The following is a 22312-nucleotide window of genomic DNA, read 5'->3' on the forward strand; positions in this document are numbered from 1 at the left end:
CGTAACATGAAGACACACAACTTGTAGTAAGTTAGAGGTGTAACTTGCAGTTATCGAGATCCCATTGAACCATGCGAGATGTCACAACGAAATATTGTCGGCAAGATGGCAGAATTATTTACCATTCACCAAATGTTTTCATTAGTTTTCTCCAGTTTTATCCACAACCAATTAATTTGATGCATTTGAGTTTAGGGTTGGGGAAGGTGTAGACGTTAATAACTGTGATGGTTGGGTTTAGGGTTGGGGAAGGTGTAGACGTTAATAACTGTGATGGTTTGGTTTAGGGTTGGGGAAGGTGTAGACGTTAATAACTGTGATGGTTTGGTTTAGGGTTGGGGAAGGTGTAGACGTTAATAACTGTGATGGTTTGGTTTAGGGTTGGGGAAGGTGTAGACGTTAATAACTGTGATGGTTTGGTTTAGGGTTGGGGAAGGTGTAGACATTAATAACTGTGATGGTTGGGGAAGGTGTAGACGTTAATAACTGTGATGGTTGGGTTTAGGGTTGGGGAAGGTGTAGACGTTAATAACTGTGATGGTTTGGTTTAGGGTTGGGGAAGGTGTAGACGTTATTAACTGATGGTTTGGTTTAGGGTTGGGGAAGGTGTAGACATTAATAACTGTGATGGTTGGGTTTAGTATTGGGGAAGGTGTAGACGTTAATAACTGTGATGGTTGGGTTTAGGGTTGGGGAAGGTGTAGACGTTAATAACTGTGATGGTTGGGTTTAGGGTTGGGGAAGGTGTAGACGTTAATAACTGTGATGGTTGGGTTTAGGGTTGGGGAAGGTGTAGACGTTAATAACTGTGATGGTTGGGTTTAGGGTTGGGGAAGGTGTAGACGTTATTAACTGATGGTTTGGTTTAGGGTTGGGGAAGGTGTAGATGTTAATAACTGTGATGGTTGGGTTTAGTATTGGGGAAGGTGTAGACGTTGATAACTGTGATGTTGGGTTTAGTATTGGGGAAGGTGTAGATGTTAATAACTGTGATGGTTGGGTTTAGTATTGGGGAAGGTGTAGACGTTAATAACTGTGATGGTTGGGTTTAGGGTTGGGGAAGGTGTAGACGTTAATAACTGTGATGGTTGGGTTTAGGGTTGGGGAAGGTGTAGACGTTAATAACTGTGATGTTGGGTTTAGTATTGGGGAAGGTGTAGACGTTAATAACTGTGATGTTGGGTTTAGTATAGGGGAAGGTGTAGACGTTAATAACTGATAGTTGGGTTTAGGGTTGGGGAAGGTGTAGACGTTAATAACTGTAATGGTTGGGTTTAGTGTTGGGGTAGGTGTAGACGTTAATAACTGTAATGGTTGGGTTTAGTGTTGGGGTAGGTGTAGACGTTAATAACTGTAATGGTTGGGTTTAGTGTTGGGCAAGGTGTAGATGTTAATAACTGTGATGGTTGGGTTTAGGGTTGGGGATGGTGTAGACGTTAATAACTGTGATGGTTGGGGAAGGTGTAGACGTTAATAACTGTGATGGTTGGGTTTAGTGTTGGGGAAGGTGTAGACGTTAATGACTGTCATGGTTGGGTTTAGGGTTGGGGAGGTGTAGACGTTAATGACTGTCATGGTTGGGTTTAGGGTTGGGGAAGGTGTAGACGTTAATGACCGTGATGGTTGGGTTTAGGGTTGGGGAAGGTGTAGACGTTAATAACTGTGATGGTTGGGTTTAGGGTTGCGGAAGGTGTAGACGTTAATAACTGTGATGGTTGGGTTTAGGGTTGCGGAAGGTGTAGACGTTAATAACTGTGATGGTTGGGTTTAGGGTTGCGGAAGGTGTAGATGTTAATAACTGTGATGGTTGGGTTTAGTATTGGGCAAGGTGTAGACGTTAATAACTGTGATGGTTGGGTTTAGGGTTGGGGAAGGTGTAGATGTTAATAACTGTGATGGTTGGGTTTAGGGTTGGGGATGGTGTAGACATTAATAACTGTGATGGTTGGGGAAGGTGTAGATGTTAATAACTGTGATGGTTGGGTTTAGTGTTGGGGAAGGTGTAGAGGTTAATAACTGTGATGGTTGGGTTTAGGGTTGGGTATGGTGTAGACGTTAATAACTGTAATGGTTGGGGAAGGTGTAGATGTTAATAACTGTGATGGTTGGGTTTAGGGTTGGGAAGGTGTAGACGTTAATAACTGTGATGGTTGGGTTTAGTGTTAGGGAGAGTGTAGACGTTAATAACTGTGTAGACGTTAATAACTGATGGTTGGGTTTAGTGTTGGGGAAGGTGTAGACGTTAGTAACTGATGGTTGGGTTTAGTGTTGGGGAAGGTGTAGACGTTAATAACTGTGATGGTTGGGTTTAGTGTTGGGGAGAGTGTAGACGTTAATAACTGTGATGGTTGGGTTTAGTGTTGGGGATGGTGTAGACATTAATAACTGTGATGGTTGGGGAAGGTGTAGACATTAATAACTGTGATGGTTGGGTTTAGTGTTGGGGAAGGTGTAGACGTTAATAACTGTGATGGTTGGGTTTATGGTTGGGGAAGGTGTAGACGTTATTAACTGTGATGGTTTGGTTTAGGGTTGAGGAAGGTGTAGACGTTAATAACTCTGATGGTTGGGTTTAGGGTTGGGGAAGGTGTAGACATTAATAACTGTGATGAATGGGTTTAGTGTTGGGGAGAGTGTAGACGTTAATAACTGTGATGGTTGGGGAAGGTGTAGATGTTAATAACTGTGATGGTTGGGTTTAGTGTTGGGGATGGTGTAGACATTAATAACTGTGATGGTTGGGGAAGGTGTAGATGTTAATAACTGTGATGGTTGGGTTTATGGTTGGGGAAGGTGTAGACATTAATAACTGTGATGGTTGGGGAAGGTGTAAACATTAATAACTGTGATGGTTGGGGAAGGTGTAAACATTAATAACTGTGATGGTTGGGTTTAGTGTTGGGGATGGTGTAGACATTAATAACTGTGATGGTTGGGGAAGGTGTAGACGTTAATAACTGTGATGGTTGGGTTTAGGGTTGGGGAAGGTGTAGACGTTATTAACTGATGGTTTGGTTTAGGGTTGAGGAAGGTGTAGACGTTAATAACTCTGATGGTTGGGTTTAGGGTTGGGGAAGGTGTAGACATTAATAACTGTGATGAATGGGTTTAGTGTTGGGGAGAGTGTAGACGTTAATAACTGTGATGGTTGGGTTTAGGTGTGGAGTGGGTTTAGATGTCAATAACTGATGTACAGCACCATTGCTGACAACAAAGGTTTGAATTGTGGGTATCCATAATTTAAAATTGCACCTCTACTGCAAGCTACACACCTTCATGTTACGCCCTTGTCTTGCAGTCTGCAGACAGAGCCTACTCAAATTATTAGTCCTTCTGTAATTTTTCCCCCAATTTCTCTTTAACATAAATATATTTTCAACACATTTCCAATCATAGTAGTTTTAATAACTCATTTCTAATAATTGATTTCTTTTATCTTTGCCATGATGATAGTACAAAATATTTGACAGGATATTTTTCAACACTAGTATTCAGCTTAAAGTGACATTTAAAGGCTTAACAAGGTTAATCAGGCAGGTTAAGGTAATTAGGCAAATTATTTTTTAACAATGGTTTGTTCTCTAGACAATCTGAAAATGTATTGCGTAAGGGGGCTAAAAATATTGACATTAAAATGTTTTTTTTTTTTATAAATTGTAGCCAAAATAAAAAAAAATAAGACTTTCTCCAGAAAAAAAACTTTATAGGAAATACTGTGAAAAATGTCTTGCTGTGTTTATTGGGAAATATTTAAAAAAGAAATTCAAAAATCACAGGAGATTGAATAATCGTGACTGCAACTGTATGTCAAATCACTATAATCACAGATCTACATGAGCAGCTGCTTATTTAAAGAGGACCTTAAAAGAAATACCTCCACCCATTCTGGTTTAAACGTTAACATCTTGTTTGATCTGGATTTCATAATTGCAGACCAATTATATTTCACTCCTGACTCACTTCAACATCCAGGGCAAACAGGTCAGCAGCTTTTCCGCACTTCACTGGCTTTAGATTTACAGAGACCGTAAACATTAATAGACGCTTCATTAAATGGGTCGGTTTAGCCAATTTATAACCCAACTATAACCCTTGGGTATGTACTGTACTGTACAATGACAAAACGCATGTGTAGACGAGAATACTCAAAACAGCAGCAGTATACTGACAACATCTTACATGGAGGAAACAGTCAAACCTTTTTGGATTTTTGTTGGTATATTTTATAAACAATAAGAAAGAGCAAGAAACATTAAGTGCACAATTTTTTTTGCTCCAAAAAATGTTTTATCGTTTAATATATATATTTAAAAAATTACATTTTAGTAGGAAAAAGATTGTAAGTTATTAGTGATGAATTGTTGTGCACTATAGGATTTTAATCTTAACATGAAGCAGTGTGTGGATTAAAATCCTGCAACACTTTAAGTGCCAAGTTCATTCATCCATCCATTGATTTTCCTTTGGCTTATAGTCCCTTATTTATCAGAGGTCGCCACAGTGGAATGAACCACCAACTATTATGGCAAATGTTTTACGCAGAAAATGCCCTTCCAGCCACAACCCAGCACTGGGAAACACCCATACACACTCACATTAACAAACAAACACTAGTCAATTTAGATCATCCAGTTCATCCGCATGAGTTTGAACTGTGGGCGAGCACCTGAAGGGAACCCACACCAACATGGGAGAACATGCACACTCTACACAGAAATGCCAACTGACCCAGCCGGGACTTCAACCAGCAACATTCTTGCTGTGAGGTGACAGTGCTAACCACTGAGCCACTGAGCCGCCTAAACGCCACGTTTTCACCATCAACTATAGTGGCTTATTACCTGCCTATTATTAATATATTGGCTGTTTATTAATACTTAAATTACATATTCTGCATGTTTTATTGTATATCTTTAATCCTACTCAATACCCAATCCCAAACTACTTCCTTAATAACTACTAATAAGCAGCAAATTGAGAGTTTATTAAGCTAAACGTCATAGTTAATGGTTTATTAATACTGAGAATTGTACCTTAAAATAAAGTGTCACCAAAAAGCCATTACCATGTGGTAATCTGTTCACTATCCCACTTGCAGCTTCTCATTTGCCTAGTTATAGACAATACAGTGAAATATTCAATCAAATATGTCATGAGTATATCTAATACACTGTAAAAAGCAATTAGTTGAAGTTTCTTTAAAAAGTGAGTATTCTCTATTCACATTCTTTAAAGCCCATGCACGCGAGCGCTCTGTTTTTAGATGCTGTGTCATGTAAAAAGATCTTAACTTTAACACGCAGTGCAGTTCATCACTGTTATATCCACAGCAGTGCACTGAAAAAGATACATTGGATTAACATAGATAAGTGGTTACAAACTATTAATATGGGTTCAATTTAAACAAATACAATTTAGTAATGTTCAACTTAATTGTTTAAATTCAGCCCATATAAACTTTTTGCAACCACTTAATTTTGCTTCCAAAAGAAAAAAAAAAAAGTCCAATGAATCCTTTTTTTCAGTGTGGACCAGACCAGAAGGGGTTTGTTCTGTTTAAAGGGCGCAGTGGCTGTGTACACACACGCTTTATGCTGTGCTTTTTTCCCCAAACCAATCTGAAGCATTGTATCTCATGTTTTTAGAAGTAAAGACATGTTCAGTGTGCATGAGGCCTTAGTATGTTCATCAGCCAATCAGAATCAAGCATTCAGCAGCCCCATAATATACAGGCAAGCCTGAAATTATTCATACCCCTGGCAAATTCTGACTGTTACATTTTTACGGAAGCCCTGAACCGCAAGGTGAAAAAAAAAAGCAATCTTGGTGGTGAGAAAAAAAGAAAAAAAGAAAACTTATGTCGTTATAACGAGATATTATGTCGTTATAACGAGATAATCTCATTATAATGACATAATTATGTCAAAATAACGACTTAATTATGTCGAAATAATGACTTATGTCGAAATAATGACTTAATTATGTCAAAATAACGACTTAATTATGTCGAAATAACGACTTATGTCGAAATAATGACTTAACTATGTCGAAATAACGACTTAATTATGTCGAAATAATGACTTATGTCGAAAATAACAACTTAATTATGTCGAAATAACGACTTATGTCGAAAATAACGACTTAATTATGTCGAAATAACGACTTATGTCGAAATAACGACTTATGTCGAAATAACGACATATGTCGAAAATAACGACATATGTCGAAAATAACGGCTTAATTATGTCGAAATAACGACTTAATTATGTCGAAATAACGACTTAATTATGTCGAAATAACGACTTAATTATGTCGAAATAACGACTTATGTTGAAATAACGACTTATGTCGAAATAACGACTTAATTATGTCGAAATAACGACTTAATTATGTCAAAATAACGACTTATGTCGAAATAACGACTTAATTATATCGAAATAACGACTTATGTCGAAATAACGACTTAATTATGTCGAAATAACGACTTATGTCGAAATAATGACTTATGTCGAAATAACGACTTATGTCGAAATAACGACTTATGTCGAAATAACGACTTAATTATGTCGAAATAACGACTTATGTCGAAAATAACGACTTATGTCGAAAATAACGATTTAATTATGTCGAAATAACGACTTAATTATGTCGAAATAACGACTTAATTATGTCAAAATAATGACTTAATTATGTCGAAATAACGACTTAAACACAGTTAGGCTATGTCGAAATAATGACTTAATTATGTCGAAATAACGACTTATGTCGAAATAACGACTTAATTATGTCAAAATAATGACTTAATTATGTCGAAATAACGACTTAAACACAGTTAGGCTATGTCGAAATAATGACTTAATTATGTCGAAATAACGACTTATGTCGAAATAACGACTTAATTATGTCAAAATAATGACTTAATTATGTCGAAATAACGACTTAAACACAGTTAGGCTATGTCGAAATAATGACTTAATTATGTCGAAATAACGACTTATGTCGAAATAACGACTTAATTATGTCGAAATAACGACTTAATTATGTCAAAATAATGACTTAATTATGTCGAAATAACGACTTAAACACAGTTAGGCTATGTCGAAATAATGACTTAATTATGTCGAAATAACGACTTATGTCGAAATAACGACTTAATTATGTCAAAATAATGACTTAATTATGTCGAAATAACGACTTAAACACAGTTAGGCTATGTCGAAATAATGACTTAATTATGTCGAAATAACGACTTATGTCGAAATAACGACTTAATTATGTCAAAATAATGACTTAATTATGTCGAAATAACGACTTAAACACAGTTAGGCTATGTCGAAATAATGACTTAATTATGTCGAAATAACGACTTATGTCGAAATAACGACTTAATTATGTCGAAATAACGACTTAATTATGTCAAAATAATGACTTAATTATGTCGAAATAACGACTTAAACACAGTTAGGCTTTGTCGAAATAATGACTTATTTCTATAAACTTGAATTACAAGATGGCAGAATATAGGAACAGGTCAATGTGCATGCTTTAAGTAAAATCTTTAAGGTTCAGAAATTATCGAGCGTTAATATGGGAATTAACCAGGCATATTCTTTCACATATGCACTGGCGTGTTCACTTGTTCATTTTGTTCAAAGTTAAATAAAAGCTGAGAAATATTTCTTCCACAATGATACCTGTTGTACATCCTCTTATTATCCTTTGGGAGAAGTCTGTGTCATTTCTGGTCCAAAAAATACATTAAAAAATGCTGGTTGAATAAAAGTAACTAAGTCAGAATTTGCCAGAGCCATGACTAAATTCATGCTTGACAGCACTCTGTGTGTGCGCGCTGTTTTTTTCAAACTATTTAAAATGAGCTGAAACAATGCAATTCTTGAGTTTCTTTGGGACAACTTAATTGTTTTATGTTTAATCTACTTACTCAACACTCAACACAAATCAATTGTGAAGGAACCCAGCATTTTTTACAGTGTGTATATGATTTTATTGCACACTTTAAAGCCAATCAAAATCAAAATTCCCGACAGACCATGGATTAAATTGACAGAATAACACTGGACATAGTGTATGGACAAACAAAACCAATAAAACTGTATTCAACAGAAGAAAACCATACAGATTCGAAGCGATGCACTGTTGAATTTTTTGGTTTAACATGAAAACAGTGAGGACAGTGGCATCATTTGCATGTGCATTATGTGTGTTTGAACCAATGCCATCTCACGCCAATTCGTAACTTTGATTTAGTGGCTAAATCATATGAATTTGTACAATCTCATTTGTACATTTTAGTATGTTTTCTTATCTTCCGATGACGGTTGTGTTTAGGGGGTGGGGTTTGGTGAGATGCAACCTTTTAAAAATTGTATGCGTGTGCGACTGAACTCATGAATTCATACAGATTAGCCATTAAACTGACAAAACGTGAAATAGTTACATTTCCTCGTGAGATCAGACTGGTTTAAACACAATTACAAACTACGTGACAGTATGGTCACAGATTAGCATCGCCAGCTACTGGCCTACAGTATTAGGGGTAACGAAATACAAGTAACATGATTTACGTAATTACATTCGTTTTCTAAGTAACGATTAAAGTAATGCATTACTTTAAAAAAAAAAAAAATTAATAATATTAGTAATAATATTTGAGTTACTTTTTTGAAAATGTAATCCGAGTTACTTTTTAGTTTAATTAATTCGCTTTTAACAAATAAATTGCTGAACTAAAATGAACGTTGTCACATCAAATCACGCGCTCAGTAAGAGAATGAATTGGCTTGGACAGAAAACCAAGAAACCAGAGCCTTACATTTCTGCGATGGACGCGTTCTCATTATTTTAAATGCATTGATGAAAAGGACAAGGGAATCATCTCAAAGGACAGTGAATTTATGTTACTAACAGGACAAAAAGTACAAAAGATGCAAACACACTGCTTAAACTTTCATTAATCTGTATTTATGGCATGCATCCGCTAGTTAAGTGGTGACGTATGGAGTACTGTTCCTGGGTTTAAGCCGCTACTCATTTGAATTGAGAAAATATTCGCTTATGACCACTTTATAAGTCATATCACACATTAAAGTAAATTATATATAAAATCATTGTGTACACAACAGTCTCTGGACTTGCTGCGTCGCCGACACTAATATTTGAACAATTTATAAAAATAAAATTAATCACTTTCTGGCCATCGGATATTAGGCATGGAGATATATATTTTAATTGCGATTTTTTAAAGTATTACAGAGCTTTGTAAACGTTTATTATCACCATTTGTTGAGTCTCCGCATACATAGAGCATCAACACTGCTTGATAGAGCACTTGGACCCAGCTGCTGCTTCACATGACATCACACTTAACAAGCAGATAGCTCTGGGGTCAAGAAGTTCTCAGAAGATAACTTTATCATTATTTGGCATGTGTGTTATTTTAAAGTAAATTAAGGTGTAGGTGCGTTGTTAATTCAGGGTGTTGCAGGGTCTTAAGTATTAAAAGTTGATAAATCAATTATGAGAAATTTAAGGTCCTTAAAAGGTATTAAAGTCTTAATCACATTTTTTATGAGGTCATAAATTTTGTTCAAGCATTATCAAAAGTGTTTGACTCCAAAAATAAAAAAAGCATTAATATATTTATTTTCCTCCTAATATTAACAACGGCGTGCTTGAGCCACGCGATTGGTTCGGGCCAAGCTGCTCTCTCTGGGTGATGTCATGTAATTTGCACCAAACACGGAAAGGTGATGTGGCGCTCTCCACATGTAGCAAAACAGACGGCAAAATGGGAAAATGTAAGCTTGCGTGCTCCTGGTTGGAGAAAGACAAGTTTAAACAGTGGCTGAAGCCTGTCGCTTAAAACAGAAAAAAATTATTCTTTCAAGCTTTGTTTGTTTTGAGCTTATCTGAGTTCTGTTGCGTAGTTTTGCTCCATTCAATTAACTACAACTGTTTATTAACAACTGTTTATTAAGTTAAAGGCTTGATACTGATCAGAATTTGAAGTGGCGATGAGGTCTTAAAATATTCTGAGAAGGTCTTTAAAAAGTCTTCAAAAGGTATAGAAATGTCCTTCAGGTTTCCTGCATCTACCCTGTAATTGCAAAGCTTCTATTTAAAAACTAGAAAAAACCCTGCAAATTCTGAAAAAGATCAAGCTTCAGCCAGATAAGAAAACGAAAAGCAAAAATAACTCAAATATAATGTAACACACTACTTATAATAAAAAGTACACTGTAAAATAAATCCGGAATTTTATGTTTTATTTCCAGCAGCTGGGATCCTGGAAAAAAAGTGGAAAATAAAGTCTGTTAATTACAGAAATTTACTGTAAAATAACGGAAATTAAATTACAGAAGTTTCCTTCAATTTAAGTTTCTGGTAAAATTTCCGTAATTCAACCTGTTATTTTACAGTAAATTTCTGTAATTTAACGGCTGTTATTTTCTGGGGTTTTTTTCCAGGACCTCAGCTGCTGGAAGTAAACCATAAAATTCCGGATGTTTTTTTACAGTGTAACTAAGTAACGCAACTAGTTACTTTTTCGGGGAGTAACTAAATATTGCATTACTATGCTAAATAATGCAATGCATTACTTTCAAAAGTAACTTTCCCTAACACTTAGGGCTGGCCGATTAATCGAAAAGTAATCGAAATCGACATTCAGAACCTATAATTGATCAAATTTTTCCAGGTAAATTTTTTTCAATTACTCTTTAAAAATGTAACTACATGTCGCATGTTTGCACTACATTGACAGTGATTGGAAGCTGCGCCAGAGATGCCTTAGGAGCCGATCACACTGAACACGTTTTTTGCGTTGAGAGGCGCCTTTTTTTGAATGGTTTACTAATGGCTGCAAGCGTTTTGCACGCTGCTTATGCGCCCTGCGCGCCTCGCGTTTTAACCACCTGCTGCACCTCGCATTTTTGCCCTTATGCGCTGTGTGCACGCAGTTGAAAAAAAAGTCAACTCTGAGCGGAAAAAGCGTGTTACATCACTCGCGTCTTTTTCATTCTCCAATCAAATGAAAGCAGAGGCGGGGTTTCCTTTGAGATGCCTGCAGTGTTTGTGTTGTCAAGAAAATAACGGAGACTTTTGAAAAGGGAGGAGAGACTTGAGGTTCCTGTAGAGACTTGAGGTTGCTGTTTTGAGCTATCCAGTGCTGTATGACTAGAGCCAGGCAGAATCTGCAGACATTTTTTGCTATTTCTGCGGAGAATTTTGGTAAAAATCTGCAGATTTCTGCGGAATTTTTTTGGGAGTCTCATAACTAAAACCTTAATATGTGAAACCTTGAGAGAAACCAGACTCAGTTTCAATTTCTCCGCTGGCCAAATGCCATGTTCAGAGCTGCAGTCTCAGCGGCGGAGGCTGGAAGCTGGCCTCAGCGAAGACTCGTCTGACCCTGGAGCGTCACAGGAATCAGTCTCATGTTCTCCACTCCTCCATGACCATCACAGTAGCTGCTCAGGATACGGCCTGGTCCAGGATATGGAAACCTTGGGATCATCTTGTCACCGGTCTTGGATCGAATCAGTGACTCTGCATAATCTGAGGGCCTCGGGAAGAGTGTGATTATAATTAACATAGCTGAATAATTAACGTAGCTGCTGTTCATAGTGTATATAAACAAGGTGCAGAAACCTGTGTGGAAGCCCGCTAAGTGTTGCACTAAGTGTATGCTTTACTGAACAGATAGGTCTTTAATCTAGTTTTGAATTGGGAGAGTGTGTCTGAGCCTCGGACGTTATCAGGAAGGCTATTCCAGAGTTTAGGAGCTATAAATGATAAGGCTCGACCTCCTTTACTCGACTTAGCTATTCTAGGTACTACCAGAAGCCCTGAGTTTTGTGACCTTAAAGAGCGGGTTGGATTGTAGCGAGACAGAAGATTGGTTAGATAAACAGGAGCTAGATTATTTAAAGCTTTGTAGGTAAGAAGCAATATTTTAAATTCAATACGAAACTGAACAGGCAGCCAGTGTAAGGAGGATAAAATTGGGGTGATGTGATCAAATTTTTTAGACCTGGTAAGAACTCTGGCAGCTACATTTTGTACTAATTGAAGTTTGTTAATAGAGGATGCTGGGCAGCCAGCAAACAGTGCATTACAGTAGTCCAGCCTAGAAGTCATATCAATTAATATCAACAGCAACACTCTTGCACAATACCCAGCAGATTCAATCGTTGCCTAGCGACATAAAAAAAAGGCCACTAGGCTTCTTTTTTTCTTGTCAACAAAAAAGGCAGTGTAGTGCGCCTTGCGTTTTCGAAACGTAAATTCGCGTTCTGTGTGATCGGCCCCTTAAGATGGCATATTTTTTATTATGTTGTTCAATAAATAATCATAGATAGTGTGCGTTTCCTTTAATTATTTTAAAATCAAGTAATGCACCATTCAAAAATCTCTCACTTGTAATATGTGAGCATATTTCATTCATTTATTCACTTTTCGGCTGAGTCCCTTTATTAATCTAGGGTCGCCACAGCGGAATGAACCACCAACTTATCCAGCACATGTTTTACGCAGCGGATGCCCTTCCAGCTGCAACCCAACACTGGGAAACTCATACACACACTCATTCGCACACATACATACATTATGGACAATTTAGCCTACCCGATTCACCTGTACCGCATGTCTTTTGACTTGTGGGGGAAACCGGAGCACCCGGAGGAAACCCACGCGAACACGGGAAGAACATGCAAACTCCACACTGAAACACCAACTGACCCAGCCGAGGCTCAAACCAGCGACCTTCTTGCTGTGAGGCGAAAGCACTACCTACTATGCCACTGCGTTGCCCGTGAACATATTTACTGCACAAAACTTGTCAGTGAACTATGCGGACAAAAAATAAAACAAATAAATAAAAGAATCATTAATCGTAATCCAGATAACACGTTCAATTAATCGAGATTTAGATTTTAGGCCAAATCGCCCAACACTGCTGGCCTGGCATGTGAAATACAGCATTGTCAGTCTTTGTTCATAGATCAACGTTGTTGTCTGTACTAGAGAGGTTGACTGTGTGTTTCTAAAAAGCACACAGACCAAATCCCTTTATGTTTGGAAATACTACGCTTCAACTGATCCAGAACGACCTTTAAGAAAGGTTCAACTGCAGGATGATTCTATTAAATGCTCACTCTTGCCCTTTGGACTCTATAACACTGCTGAAGGAATGCAACACTGCACCTTTCTGGCACACAGACATCCTCCTGCAAACCTACAGATCACACCGGCATCACAAGAGCACATATTATGCTTCTTTTAAAAACGTTTCATTACGCTGAACGAACAACGCATGAACTCACGGTTTATTGTTGACACATCATCAACAGGCTCTGAGCAGTGTTTTTGGTCACAGCCATCCTAAAGTTTATTTAGAGTTCAGTCACTCATTTGTAGAGCTATAACCAGTATGTAAGACATTTACCAGACACAGACCTGACAAACCAGTTTCAACACCATGCCATTTCGCTCTTTATCTCTTGTCAACATGCCCCCCCCCCCCTTCTCAATTTTGCCGGCTGGACCCCTATGCTTACTCTGTTTACTGACAATCTCTCTCTCTCTCGAGGCACAGGAGGTTGTGAGTGTCATTTGTCCTTTTTCGATATGTCCAAATCTGCTGTATACAAACTCTCAATGTCAAAGTAGAGGACAATGACCAGTGAAAACAGCAGCAAGACTTACGTTTTCCTATCAGTTTATAGTATTCAACGCAATTCAATTCAATTATTCGTAAGCAACATATTCTAAGTGCTCATGGTTTATATCTGCACATGTGCGTGACATTTTTGTGCATTTACACAGTATATCTGACCATGGATCACAAAAACCATCCTGCGTATGTTGAAGAGGTATTTTTGAGCAAAAGTCAATAGCCAACAATACATTTATGAGTCTAAATGATAGATTTTTCTTTTATGCCAAAAATCATTACAATATTAAGCTAAGATCATGTTCCGTAAAGATATACACTGTCTAACAAAAGTCTTGTCTTGATCCCAGTTGTAAGAGCAACAATAATAACTTGACTTTTAGTTGATCATTTGGGAAAGTGGCAGAAGGTCGATTTTTCAGATGAATCATCTGTTGAACTGCATCCCAATCATCACAAATACTGCAGAAGACCTACTGGAACCCACATGGACTCAAGATTCTCATAGTAATCAGTCAAGTTTGGTGAAGGAAAAATCATGGTTTGGGGTTACATTCAATATGTGGACGTGTTAGAGATCTGAAGAGTGGATGGCAACATCAACAGCCTGAGATATCAAGACATTTGTGCTGCCCATTACATTACAAACCACAGGAGAGGGCAAATTCTTCAGCAGGATAGCGCTCCTCTTACTTCAGCCTCCAAATCAAAGTTCCTGAAAGCAAATAAGGTCAAGGTGCTCCAGGATTGGCCAGCCCCATCACCAAACATTAACATTATTGAGCATGTCTGGGGTAAGGTGAAGGAGGCGGCATTGAAGATGAATGCAAAGAATCTTGATGAACTCTGGGAGTCCTGCAAGAACGCTTTCTTTGCCATTCCAGATGACTTTATTAATAAGTGATTTGAGCCATTGCAGAGATGTATGGATGCAGTCCTCCAAGCTCATGATGGAGTCAGACACAATATTCAGCCGTTCTCCACTGCAGCATGACTTTATATTCTATACTGGACATTATTTCTGTTAAGTGACAAGACTTTTGTCTCAGCAAAGTCAGACATTACTGTCCTAATGAAATAATTAAAAATCAAGACATGATCGTATTTTATTTAGGTAAAATAAGTGTAATCTAGAGGCCTTTGCCTTTCATATAAGCCACTTCTGATACCAAATGGTCAACTAGAAGTCAAATTATTATTTGTTGTTCCAAAAACTTGGATAGACGACAAGACTTGTCAGGTAGTGTAAATCAAAATCGGTGAGTGGGTTGTAGAAAACATGTAGAAACAAAAAAAGTTTTAAAAAATTGTGCATTTACTTAGTGAGCTTCACACAGGTGAGTGGGCTTGACAAACCACCAGTAGAAAACACTCTAGTACTCTGTAGAAAATAGTGTTCATGTATGTTCAAAGGACTTAAATAAAATTATTCATAAGTGACCATAATCTAAGTGCACATGGTTTATATCTTCAGATGTATGAAACCTTTTTTGTAAATGACACCATGTAAAAGGGTACATTTTAGCAATAGCCAAAAATACATTGTATGGGTTAAAATAGTTGACTTTATTAATACCAAAAATCATTGGAATATTAAGTAGAGATCATTTTCCATAAGGATGTTTGATAACACTCAATTAAGTTCAAGTAACCATTTCACACCACTCATTTTACTGTTTATTAGCACTTATAAACTATGATCTTATCCCAGCAGACACACAATGTCATTCATTCATTTTATTTATGGCTTAGTCCCTTTATTAATCCGGGGTCGCCACAGCGGAATGAACCACCAACTTATCCAGCACGTTTCACACAGCGGATGCCCTTCCAGCTGCAACTCATCTCTGGGAAACATCCATACACACTCATACACTTCGGACAATTCAGCCTACCCAATTCACCTGTACCACATGTCTTTGGACTGTGGGGGAAACCGGAGCACCCGGAGGAAACCCACGCGAACGCAGGGAGAACATGCAAACTCCACACAGAAATGCCAACTGACCCAGCCGAGGCTCAAACCAGTGACCTTCTTGCTGCGAGGCGACAGCACTACCGACTGCACCACCCACACACAATGTCATAAGATGTTAATATTAGGTTAGATTTAGGTCACCAGTGTCTTAAGGACAACGTTATTTTGACATCCAATAATGACGAGACATGATGTTGATATTTGGTTGATTTTAGGTTGTGTTGGAACGTGACCAAAATCCAACATCTAGAAAACATCTCAAACCAACGTCATACTGACGTCAAATACTGACATTTATTCGTCAGGTATGGCAACTAAAATCCAACATCTGATAGATGTTATATTGGTAACGTCCACACAACATCAAGTTGTAACATCATTAGACGTTGATATTTGGTTGATTTTAGATTGTGTTGGAAAGTGACCAAAATCCAACAAAGCCAACATCTTAAACCAACGTCATATTGACGTAAAACATTGACATTTATTCGTCAGGTATTGCAACCAAAATCCATCGTCTGATACATCATTAGACGTTGATATTTGGTTGTTTTTAGGTTGCATTGGAAAGTGACCAAAATGGAACATCTGTCTGACGTTGGACATTGATGTCAGCCTGACGTCAGGTTCTGACTTAAACTCAATATTCATTTCCAAACAAAATGCAACGTCCCACGATGCTGGGGTACAACATCAATCCGAACTACTACATTACTAACTATAAATAAGCAGCTAATTGGTAGTTTATTAAGCTAATAGTCTTAGTTGAGGGTTTGGTAATGGTTTGTTAATAGCGTGACTGAATATTTTGTAGAGCTTTAACCACAAATATATGTCAAAACTCAATTTCTGATTAGTAATTTGCATAGTTAGAAAATTTATTTAGACAAAGATGATTTTATCAGTATTTTGATTGTTTTTAAACACTCAGATTTCAGATCTCCACACTGTTATAATACAACAATCTCACGGCAATTCGTAACTTTTTGATTTAGTGGCTAATTTGCACGAATTCGTATGATCTAATTCATACAATTTAGTACGATTTGCTCATCCCCCAATGACAGTGGGGTTTAGGGGTGGGGTTAGATGCCACGCCTCCTTTTTAAAAATTGTACAATTTTGTACGAATGAACTCATACTAATTTGTACGAATTAGCCACTAAACTGACAAAACGTAAAATACTTATGTTTTCTCCTGAGATCAGGCTGTATAATACACTAAATTTGGCATTAATGGAAAGGAATGGAAAGATTATTTATTCATCTTTCAGACTAAGCATAAATCGACAAAATTTGTTGATATAAATAATTGACACTTAAGACTGATTTTGTGGTCTACGGTCACACATTACAAGCATCCACACGCCTTATAACAAATCCCCCACTGCAGAATTCCAAACACTCATTTCTCTCTGTTTTCCAAACCACAGGAAGTGATCAAACTGTATGCTGACTTCATATTCAACATCCACTCTCCTTATTAAGTCCTAAACAAAGCATGCTGAGAGCTACAGACCCCATGCTCAGTTTCAGTCAACACAATAGCACAAAATTCATGTGGTCCAAATGAAAATCAAGTAGATGAAATATGATGAGACCATAAGGAATCAAAAATATTTTACGACATTTTTATAAACAATTTTTGGCTTATCAAATCTATTAGTGCTAAATATTATGTGAAGAAGACCTTCCTCAAACCTTTATCAGTTTCCTTTTTCTGTTAAACACAAATTATATTTTTGAAAAATGCTAGAAATATGTAACCATTGACTTCCATAGTAGGAAAAGAAAGAACTATGGAAGTCAATGGGTACAGGTTTCTAGCATTTTTATCTTATTTTCTGTTCAACAGGGAAAAAAGAAACTCAAACAGGTTTGCAACAAGTGGTGAAAGTTGAGTAACGATAGCAGAATCTTCAGTTTTGGGTGAACGATCCTTTTATTTCAGTACAGATAAATGAAAAATGTTCTCAGATTTCACTGTAATGCTAAAATCCTGAAAGTTCAAAAGAAATAAAAAAAAGTTCATTTCAACACTGTAGAAACTGCAGCTGGGAATTAAGTATTGAATGCGTTTTTGAACACCATTTTTCATGTATCGAACACCATTTTTCTCAGAAAACATATTTCTAAAGGTGCTGTTGACTTGAAATTGGATGTTGGTAACAACCAAAGAAATGTATATATGCAAAGAGAACAAATCTAATTAGTTTACAAATTAAGCTATGCATAACAGGGTTCATATACAGTTTTACTACTAAAATTCCATGACTTTCCAAGACTATTCCAGAACTTTCAAGTACAATTTCATGACGTAATGTATAATGTCTTCATATACATGATAAATAATAAGAAAAACAATGCAAGTTTATTACAGCATATCATAGAACTTGCAACAATCGATTTTGTTTACATTTGTTTTTATCTATGTAAAATAGATTTTGATAATGCTTAAACAGCACTAATAATGTAAGAGCAAGTTTTTGGCCAACCTATATTCAAGTTAGGGCTGCACAATATATCATTTCAGCATTGATATCGCAATGTGTGCATCTGCAATAGTCATATCGCAGGATATGCAATATTGGGATTATAGTTTTATATAGAGTTTAATCAAAATGGAGTAAAAGTTTATCATCTGCGTGCATTTTCAAAGTGATAGTTCACCTAAAAATGACCATTTATTATACCCTTCACCTGCTTCAAACATTTGAGTTTTCTTTTTTCTGACCACAAAAAGAATATAATTGAATAACTCCTATAGTATTGAAACAAGTGAAGTGTGAGTGAATAGTGAGTACATTTTAATGTAAACTGTCCCCTTAAGGCCTGTGACTGTGTGAACATTTCAATATTTCAGAGTTTAAAACATCCGGCCACAAGAAATGTTTTGTAACTTTAATAAAGATGAAATAATCTACAATGAAGACATTCAATATCAGAAGATTATTCAATATCTGTACCTGAAAACTATAATTCACTTTAATCTTCACTATATTTTATATATCTGTGCTTGTAATTTATTTGTTATATATTATTCGAGATTCACTCCTCTACAAAATCCCCCCAATCAATCCAAATAAACCTGTTAGATCATCTGGTGAAATTGTATTCACATCGCAATAAACATCACAGAAATACAAAATATGGTAATGATTTTTCCCAATATCGCGCAGTCCTAATTCAAGCATACAGATATTTGTTAAACTAATTTCCTGGGCTTTTCTAAATCTTTGTGGGTTTTTCTGTTTTTCCAAAACCTTTCCAGACCTGAAAAATGCCATGTCAAAATGTCATGACTTTTCCAGGCTTCATCATGACTGTATGAACCCTGGCATATCAAAATGAAATGACCCAGGGAAAGAGAACTGAACACATGAAGAAAGGGAGGTGTAGAAATACATGGAAAGCCCAGACAGCAGCTGAAATCTCTCAGTAGTTCTCCATCAACCCTCTACCCTTCCTCATAGTTAATGAATATTAGCTGCTTCAGTCCAACATCTACACCATCAGGATGATGAAGATAAAACCAGGGTGGACATTTCAGCAAGACAGTGATCCAAAACACAGCCAAGGAGACTCTCAAATGCTTTCGGAGAAAAAAAATCAACCTGTAGAATGGCCCAGCCAATCACCTGACCTGAATCCAATAGAAAATACAAAGTAAAGCTCAGATTTGATAGACGAGACCCACAGAACCATCAAAATTTATACACTCGGTTGAAGTCTGTGGAAAACTCACATCTGGTTCAAATCCATGTCAACAGCTCCTTTAGAAATATTATTCCCAGGAAAAAACCTGACATGTTCAATACTTATTTTCCCCGCTGTATATACAGTGCGGCATCCGCAAAAGTCATAGCTTACTATTACATTTGCTGTTTAATTGTTGCATTTGCAGCGCTGCTGGAAATATTCATGTCCACATTGCATTGTGAATGTTGAAATGCACACACAGGTTTTAACGCATCATGCCATACCCTGTGGAAAGCACTAGAATGCGAATGTTTATTAGTTATTATGATAAAGATGACAAACACAATGCTAATGCAGGGAAATCATATTTGGATAATCATACAATAATGCCAAGGGAGCTCACTAACTAAATAGTGATTGTGTGAGGTGTGTGTGCACTTGCCTACCTAAGAGGGGATCTTTGGTGTCATTACACACCTACTAATTAATTTATTAGTGACGGAACATTTTTCAGGTCCCCTCTTAGACGTGCCTTAAATCATGTTCAATTCAAGTGAAAAAGCCTCTGGTAAAGACCAAAAGGGTACCTTTATGCATGTGTGTATGTATGTGTGTGTGTGAGAGAGAAGTATCAGGACACAAATCTGTATATTGTCATGTGTATTGCCAGTAAAATGTGACTTGAGGACATTGACCACTTCCACATTTTTCAAAAGGCTTAGAAATCATACAGGGTGAGTTGTTTATTTATTGTTTGTTTGTTTGTTTGTTTGTTTGTTTGTCCTCACACACAGAATGTGTCCTGTGAGGGCTGGGTTTGGGAATAGGGTCGAAAAATGAAATGAAATTACCTTGTGTGTGTGTACACCTTGCATTCCTTACATCGTGGGGACCAAATGTCCCCATATAGCAGAACCAGTCAATTTTGACCTTGTGTGGAATTTTTTGATGGTCTCCATGTGGAAAACAAGTTATAAATCACACAGAATAAAGTATTTTGAAAATATAAAAATGCAGATTTGGGGAATAGAAAGTTGTCTGAAATGTTTAAAAATCAATACTTCTATGAAAATTCCCCATAAAGATTGTTGTACAAGTGTGAGTGTGTGTGTGTATGATCTTGTGTACATATTTATCTGCATCTGTTTCACTGTATACCTAAAATCCAAAATTTTTGCTCAATAAAATTGGTGAAATAAATACAGAAAACCTCGTTAATGCAAATTTCTAATCAGCCAATCACATGGCAGCAACTGAACGCATTTAGGCATGTGGACATGGTCAAGACGATCTGCTGCAGTTCAAACCGAGCATCAGAATGAGGAAGAAAGGTGATTTAAGTGACTTCGAATGTGGCATGGTTGTTGTTGCCAGACGGTTTGGTCTGAGTATTTCAGAAACTGCTGATCTACTGAGATTTTCACACACAACCACCTTTACAGAGAATGTTCCGAAAAAAAGAAAATATCCAGTGAGTGGCAGTTCTGTGGGTGCAAATGCCTTGTTGATGCCAGAGGTCAGAGGAGAATGGCCAGACTGTGAAGAAATGGGTTTGCATTGGTCACTTTTACTGTGGAGAACTCACTGTACAAAAAGACAGCGTTCAGTGTAAACACGGTGTAAGATTACGCAATAACACAGCACACCTACAAACCCCACCTGCCCAGCCTCTAGTAATGAACTGCTCTTTTTAACGGAGAGTTGGTTTGTTTTGTACACACAATGTCCTGACAAAGGACGTGTTTTGAATTTGTATTGACTCCTGAAAACGGTTTTATTTATTTTACTCAATTTACATGCAACACACAGCCTTACAACAAGTCCACCCAACAGAAGCACTTAGTCAAACTATTGGAAACTGGACTTATTTTGTTATTCTGTGATGTCTATTGCAGTTTGAACACATTTTTACTAGTATAGCTCTGTTTTGAAATAAATCATACATTTAAATAAGTCTTAAAAAGGAATAATCAAATGTAAAACCAGTACACGGTCTTCATTGTATGAATAATTAAATGTAACAATTAATCTTTACTAAAGATACAAAATTATTTCTTGTGTTCTTGTAGTCTTATGCCTACAAAAATGCTTCACCGACTTTCTCGTTTCTAGCCCAAATATATGAAACATTTTAAATCAAGAAGCATTTTCTAGACAACCGAAAGTATGGTTTTGTTTTCAGAAATAATGTCAAAATTAAGAGTGTTTTCCTTAACACAAGCAAATAATCTGCCTATGGAGTATGTGAAATAACCTTATTTGAAACCAAAGCATGATGATTTTACTTGTTTTAGTGAAAAACACACTTAATTATGACATTATTTCTGAAAACAAAATATTTTTTTTACTTTTCTAGGAAATGCTCCTTGATTTAAGAATTGTTTTCAATATTTAGATTGCACCATGTCTTAACAACATGCGATAAAGCTATCTTTTTCATGCTAAAAACATTTGTATTAACCCACGATGCACAAAATTTCTATTTTAGAAACCGTTTCTATTTCCACTTCATTGCAAATCAACATAAACTACTAAGACAATGATCATCTCGAGTACTGATGTGCTTTTTTCAGCATTAAATGCTACTAATGTGAGCTTTTACATGACATTTACTTGCCATAATGCTGAAAGCAGCAGCATAGTTTACCTCAGATCTTTAAAAAAATAGCAGAGGGTTTGATAATGAAAGTCACTGACTCAGTGCAAACCAACAACAACTCGGTCGATGTACTTTTACTAATGTTAAATTGGTTTAATATGTATTTCCAGGCTGATCTCATGTGGAAACTATTTTACGTTTTGTCAGTTTAGTCGATAATTTGTATGAATTTGTTCAGTCGTACGAAAATGTACGCTTTAAAAGGAGGCGTGGCATCAAACTCCACCCATAAACCCAAACGTTATTGGGGGATGAGCAAGTCATACTAGATGTATGATCAACA

This window comes from Danio aesculapii, chromosome 3 (assembly GCF_903798145.1).
Source record: "Danio aesculapii chromosome 3, fDanAes4.1, whole genome shotgun sequence".
NCBI lineage: Eukaryota > Metazoa > Chordata > Actinopteri > Cypriniformes > Danionidae > Danio > Danio aesculapii.